Source organism: Akebia trifoliata, unplaced genomic scaffold (genome assembly GCF_017979445.1).
Source record: "Akebia trifoliata isolate Shusen 1 unplaced genomic scaffold, ASM1797944v1 Contig01129, whole genome shotgun sequence".
NCBI lineage: Eukaryota > Viridiplantae > Streptophyta > Magnoliopsida > Ranunculales > Lardizabalaceae > Akebia > Akebia trifoliata.
In genome coordinates this window covers 1-5,992 of record NW_028237519.1, presented here as the reverse complement: position 1 = coordinate 5,992, position 5,992 = coordinate 1, and the positions used below count along the sequence as shown (strand labels likewise).

The 5,992-nt window shown below is 35.6% G+C and overlaps 1 long non-coding RNA gene across 1 annotated transcript; it reads left to right on the top strand.

Annotated features, from left to right (window-relative positions):
- The first annotated feature begins 265 nt into the window (after positions 1 to 265).
- Positions 266 to 992, top strand: LOC147380669 (uncharacterized). The gene is made up of 3 exons (XR_015175185.1): positions 266 to 392; positions 504 to 559; positions 716 to 992. It is a non-coding gene; the product is annotated as an uncharacterized LOC147380669 (long non-coding RNA).
- Positions 993 to 5,992: the final 5,000 nt, after the last annotated feature.

The following is a 5,992-nucleotide window of genomic DNA, read 5'->3' as shown; positions in this document are numbered from 1 at the left end:
TAAGGTGGCAGTAGCACACACACACACACATTATATATATAGCAGATGTCTTGTAGCAATAAGGTGATACTCTCATTAAATTCTCCATGACCCCAATAGCATAAACTTCAGCAAGGCAAGAAACTCTCACTACAAAAAGACAGGATTCAGAGACACAAAAATAAGGGCGTTTTTGTAATTGCCTTTAAATAGAGTCATTTGCCGGTGTTTTCTTTAAAAAAACGCCCTTAAAATCACGAGTCGTAATTTTGTAACGGCGGTTTCGCAAAACAGCCCCAAAATACGGATACATTGGAGGCGTTATTCGAAAACCGCCTGAAATTCTAGACATTTAATGGAGATTTTGTTAAAATCGCATGGATTGCACTTTTTTTTGTGTCTAAATTTTTGCTGTAAGCCAGCACTCGCTCGATAGATTCCATTCTTTTCCTCTCCTTCACTCTGTCAATTTCATTTTTGATCGTATTCTCTCACTCTCTAACTCTTGCAATTTCTCTGAATAGGTTTTTTGCCCCAATTTTTGCGTAGCAGATCGTTGAAGCTCGAATGAGAACTTGAAGTGAGTATTTTCTACTCTTGACAATTTTTTGCCTAACTTGAAGCTCGAGTAATAAATCTGATGTTATTTTTTATCAAGAATCATTGCGATTGGTTTAGATTGTTCAACGAAATCAATCTACTCGAATTTATTTTTAAAGTTTTGCAATCATTGAAGTTAGATTGAGAACTTGAAGTTAGAGTTTGAGGGAAAAACTCGAAGAGATCTGCTGCTGTCCTCTCATCCATTCGAGATCGCTCTAGATCTAGTGGTGAATTGAAACAAAAGGTGAGTAGAAGTTGTAGCAGATTAATTAGAGGAGATCCCTAATTTGTTTTCTAGTGAGTTTTTCAATCGAAATTTCTTAGAATTTTTTTATGAATTGGATTTGTTTTTACTGTTAATTTCATGTATAATAGATCATGAGCCACGTTGAACAAACTTAGTCTTAGGTTAAACTTATTTATTTCTTAAAAAATATAAAAATGCCATGATCATTAATTGATTTGCCATGATTTTGATTCATATATATTTTGATGTGCATGTTTTAATCTTGATTTTAATGCTTTGGATATTTATGTTGTATGATCACATTTTCTAATATCCATATTTTAATGGTTTGATCTAGCTTATGGGCCCACTTGTTTGAAAAAGTCCCGGGCACACCCTACCCTGCTTTGCACACACCACATGCACGTTTACTGTTTTGCACACTTACACGTCCTATATAGCCAACGTGACACTAGTGTGTGGCCCGATCTCTTCGGAGATGCGACGTCATTCATGAAAACCACAACTCTAGTCACGTACCTTAGGGTATATCAAACTGGGGCATCAATACCGTCTGATCAGGTGATTCTGAGAGATCTATTAATGCACCCAGGCTGAAGCGACCTGAGCCTTTGACCTATTGTGAGCCACACAGTCACATATCCCGATTGCCACCGTAGTACTAGTACGTGGTCGGTCCCCTCGTGGGATGCCAAACCATTTATGAAAATTACAATTCTTAACTCGTACCCATAGGTATGTAAAAGATAATCTAAGTATATCAATTGCACTTCTTAGTCAAAATCGATGCCTAAGCGAGATCTTGCCCCGCTGTACCCTACTGTACGAGGGGGATAGAGTACGTCTATTCTAGACGAGAGGTATTTATGTGGGCCTTTGCTCAGCATTGTGCGCCACCTCTCAACTGGAGATCAAATTGGCTATTTTTGACTTCAGAGAAGTGAGTTGAGGTTTTAGATTATCACCTATAAGGTATATCAAACCAAGTCACCCCGTATCGAGAGGTATATAGGTGTGCTTAGGCAAGGGTGGCCGGATAAATTGCATTGCACGTAGTAAACCTAGAGTCTAGAAGCTTTCCTATAGGTTACGACCTGAACTGACTATGGGTGTTCCCGGGTTGCTCAATTTAATCCAACAAACAGGTAAGTGGGTGAACTGATTCAAACTGATCAAACAAAACCCGCAATATCGGTCCGACCCAATCAGTGCAATGTACTGATTAATTTGAACCACTTAAACCAGTTGGCCCAATTGATAAATTGATCAAACTGATCAATACCAAATCAGTTGGACTAATTGGTTTCACTTTTAAAGATCCAGACCACTTTGTAAAGAAAGATTCGATCTTAGGATCAAATTAATATCTGATCAAAGGTTTAATCCCAATCAGGGGTAGACCCGTGACTAATCTTTCTCACATTCTTGGTCAATATAGACTTATAGTGCATTTGGATTTTATATTTCCCACCGGAGGACTAATTTATATCAAAATTTTAATCATGTGGTTAAGAGTCAAACCTTCATAATCGATGGTTAATCTTAGGGGGGGGGGAAGCCATATATTCTCTAGAGAGTCCAATTTGTGAGTATTGCCCTAGAATAACTCTATACACATGATTTACATTTAGGTCCTAGTAAATACTGCTCTCAAGGGATTATATTTAAAGCAGTACTTTTTCCTATCTAAACCCCAATCGAAGAAAACATTTTAGTATATTTTCTTTGGATATTTTTACAAATAAAAGCTCCATTAGCCACTCTATTTTCCTTTCAATGCTTAAATCAAGTGAATTCACCACAATAAGAGCTCATGGGGAGCAACTCCTCCTTTATCATCTTTTCTCCAAGTCACTTTAGAAGATACCATACAGGGTATAATTCAAATGGAAAAAACAGAAATACAGAAATACAAGAGACAAACAAGACATTGGTTTAACAACTCATTCTTAATTTTTGAGAGATCAAAGTTTTTTCTTTGAAAAAAATCAAATAATTTTTAAGAAGATTTTTTTTTTGGAAGGTATATTAAGAATGATTTTTAAGAAATTCTCCCCCATATTTTCCTTCATAAGAAACTTTAGGGTACTTTTCAACTTCTTAGAGGTTGAACCCATCATTCTTAGTAACAGAATCTCATAGTGAAAAACATACTGAATCAAATGATTTAAACCATCCATGTTTTCAAAAGTAGAAAAAATATGATAGCCACCACATATTTCTGAATTTAAGAATCAAACCCACATTAAGAAATAATTCCTAATTGATATACGAAATTTATGCAATAAAAACTATTTTATTTTTATTACAAAATGCATCTAAATAGTTTTTTCAATATCTTCCTCTGTATAATATTATATACAACAATCCAATCAATTAAATAACTTTCTTTTATTATGATTATATAATTTTTTACAATAAAATGAAGGGAAAAAATAAAGTGGGAAACATATGCCTTGGCCATAAGTCATATACATCAATCACACTCAACATTCACACCAAGGAGTACACCTTGAGAATGCTTCTTGTTTTGAGGTGTATGCCTTAGTTGTTTTAACAATTCTTGCACCTCATGGCCTTTTTTATCCTTGTCCTAAGGAGCACCTTGAGGTATATGCCTCTCACGCTTGTAAAAACATTTTTCCTAATTTTTGCAGAATTTTATAGTGTACATCATATCACATATGAATATTTATTTTTAACCTATTAAACCAGTGCAAGTGTGCAACTATAGACAAACTAGAGGAGCATAGTGACCCAAGCAGCTTATGTGCTTTTGGCACAACTATGAACAGGTTATGATGACTCATCATAATGCAATTCTCAATTCCATGACTTTTACATTTCGATCGAAACAAGTAAGGTATGATAGAATTCATTGGAAACCTACCAACCCTTGGAAGAGTTGCTCTAGTACTTTTAAGGCAATTACCTAACAAAATTCGAATATTCAATTGGCCTATATTTTATGCAAAAGTTATTGACCTACTCGTTTGAGCTAAAATCCCACCCAAGATAGTCTAAATGAATTAAGTGTGATACGTGATCAAAGATTACATGGAGATACATACACAAAGTTTACTTCAGGGTACAGTCTCTATTTATACTTAGTTTCTGCAAAATTATTGAGAACAAGTGATCCAAATAAAAGTAGTTTCAACATTTGCCACTACTACAATGGAATAATATAACCATATGCAAATACTCATTTCATCTCACTTTATACCATGAAAATGAAAAAATATCAACTGAACAAAAGAATATAAAAATTAAATAAATTACGAGAGTCATACCTAACAGAGAAGGCAACTAAATACCTATTTCCCTGAAAACCTTTCAAGTGCCCATGACTTCAAACATACATGTCATCCCTAATAGTATACAAAAATTACACCAACTGAGCTTTCCAATACATAAATACCCTGATATCTTACAAGCAAATGAGAAATGCTAAAAGATTATGTGAAACACAAAGGAAAATCTTAGATTTACACTACAATATTATTTATTGCACCTCTTTCAGATTTTTCAACAAATATCTTTGATTCAGCTTTAGTGCCTCCAACACCATTGGATCATAAGGAGCTGAAACCAATGCCCTTTCCCAAATCAACCATAATCAACACTGAATTACTGATCTCATTAAAAAAACAGATTCACCAATAAAAACAAAGGAAAAAATATACTATAATTAAACAATTGATACAAGGTTGATGTAATGGGTAGTATGATGTCTAAGCATATTTAGATTCTTTAATTTGCCCATTATCATCTTTTGCTGAAAATTAAAGTCAAATAAAGGGAATGATCATTGTGTCCACTGTAACCTCACAACTAGGAATTCAAGTCAACATTGAAAACAAAATGCTTAAAGCTTTTCTGTAAATTGGGTTGGTGGCCTAAAAGGTGAAAAAATGGGAATTACCAAGTAAAAAAACAAGGAAATACCTTGTTCAAGGGTTGTGTGTTGGGGGGCGGGGGGGTGGGGTGGTCAGGGGATTAAGTTTCTGCATTCTTTGTGAAGTCAATGTAGGTCTGGCAATTACAGTTTCAGAATCGATTAGTGAAGGTTAAAATATTTATTACTTAGAGAAAATATATTTTTATCAATGTATGCCTGCACTTTTATGATTTAATATCCTCTCTTTTATGGTTTAATTGGACCCATGACTTAATCTGTTTAAAAAAGGCCCGGGCACACTCCACCCTGTTTTGCACACACCACATGCACGTTTACTATTTTGCACATTTACACGTCCTATATAGCCAACGTGGCACTAGTGCGTGGCCCGGTTTCTTCCGAGATGCGATGTCATTCATGAAACCAATAACTCCAGTCACGTACCTTAGGGTATATCAAACTAAGACATCAGTACCGTCTGATCAGGTGACTCTGAAAGGTATATTGATGCACCCAGGCTAGAGCGACCTGAGCCTTTGACCTATTGTGAGTCACACAGTCACATGTCTTGATTGCCAACGTAATACTAGTACGTGGTTGGTCCCCTCGCGGGATGCCAAACTATTTATGAAAGTTATAACTCTTGACTTGTACCTTTTGGTATATAAAAGATAATCCAAGTATATCAATTGCACTTTTTGGTCAAAACCGGTGCCTAAGCGAGATCTTGCCCCGCTGTACCCTACTATACGAGGGGGATAGACTACGTCTATTCTAGACGAGAGGTATTTAAGTAGGCCCTTACTCAACATCATGCGCCACCTTTCAACTGGAGATCAAACTGACTGTTTTTGACTTCAGAGAAATGAATTGAGATTTTAGATTATCACCTATTGTAGACACCCCATTTTTGCACCCGCCTGATTAATCAATTCGTCAATCCGATCGCATTGATTCCCAATGATGGATGTGTATTCCATTGCTTTGTTTTGTTACCAGATGTGTTTCAAAAATCCGGATGAGGTATCTTGAACTGACAAAACCTTAAAAACCACGCTACGCTAGGAAAATACGACTCCAGAAACATAGAAATCATCATCTTGCAGACCCAAAAAAAAGCTTCATGATAAAAATCACTAAAAATTGACCAAATTACTAAAATACCCCGAACATCAAAATAACCCTAGAGCCTACGTTACGATTAGAAAAACCCTGTCGAACAGATAAAATAACAAATCGGAATCAAACAAATCATTTTGCCA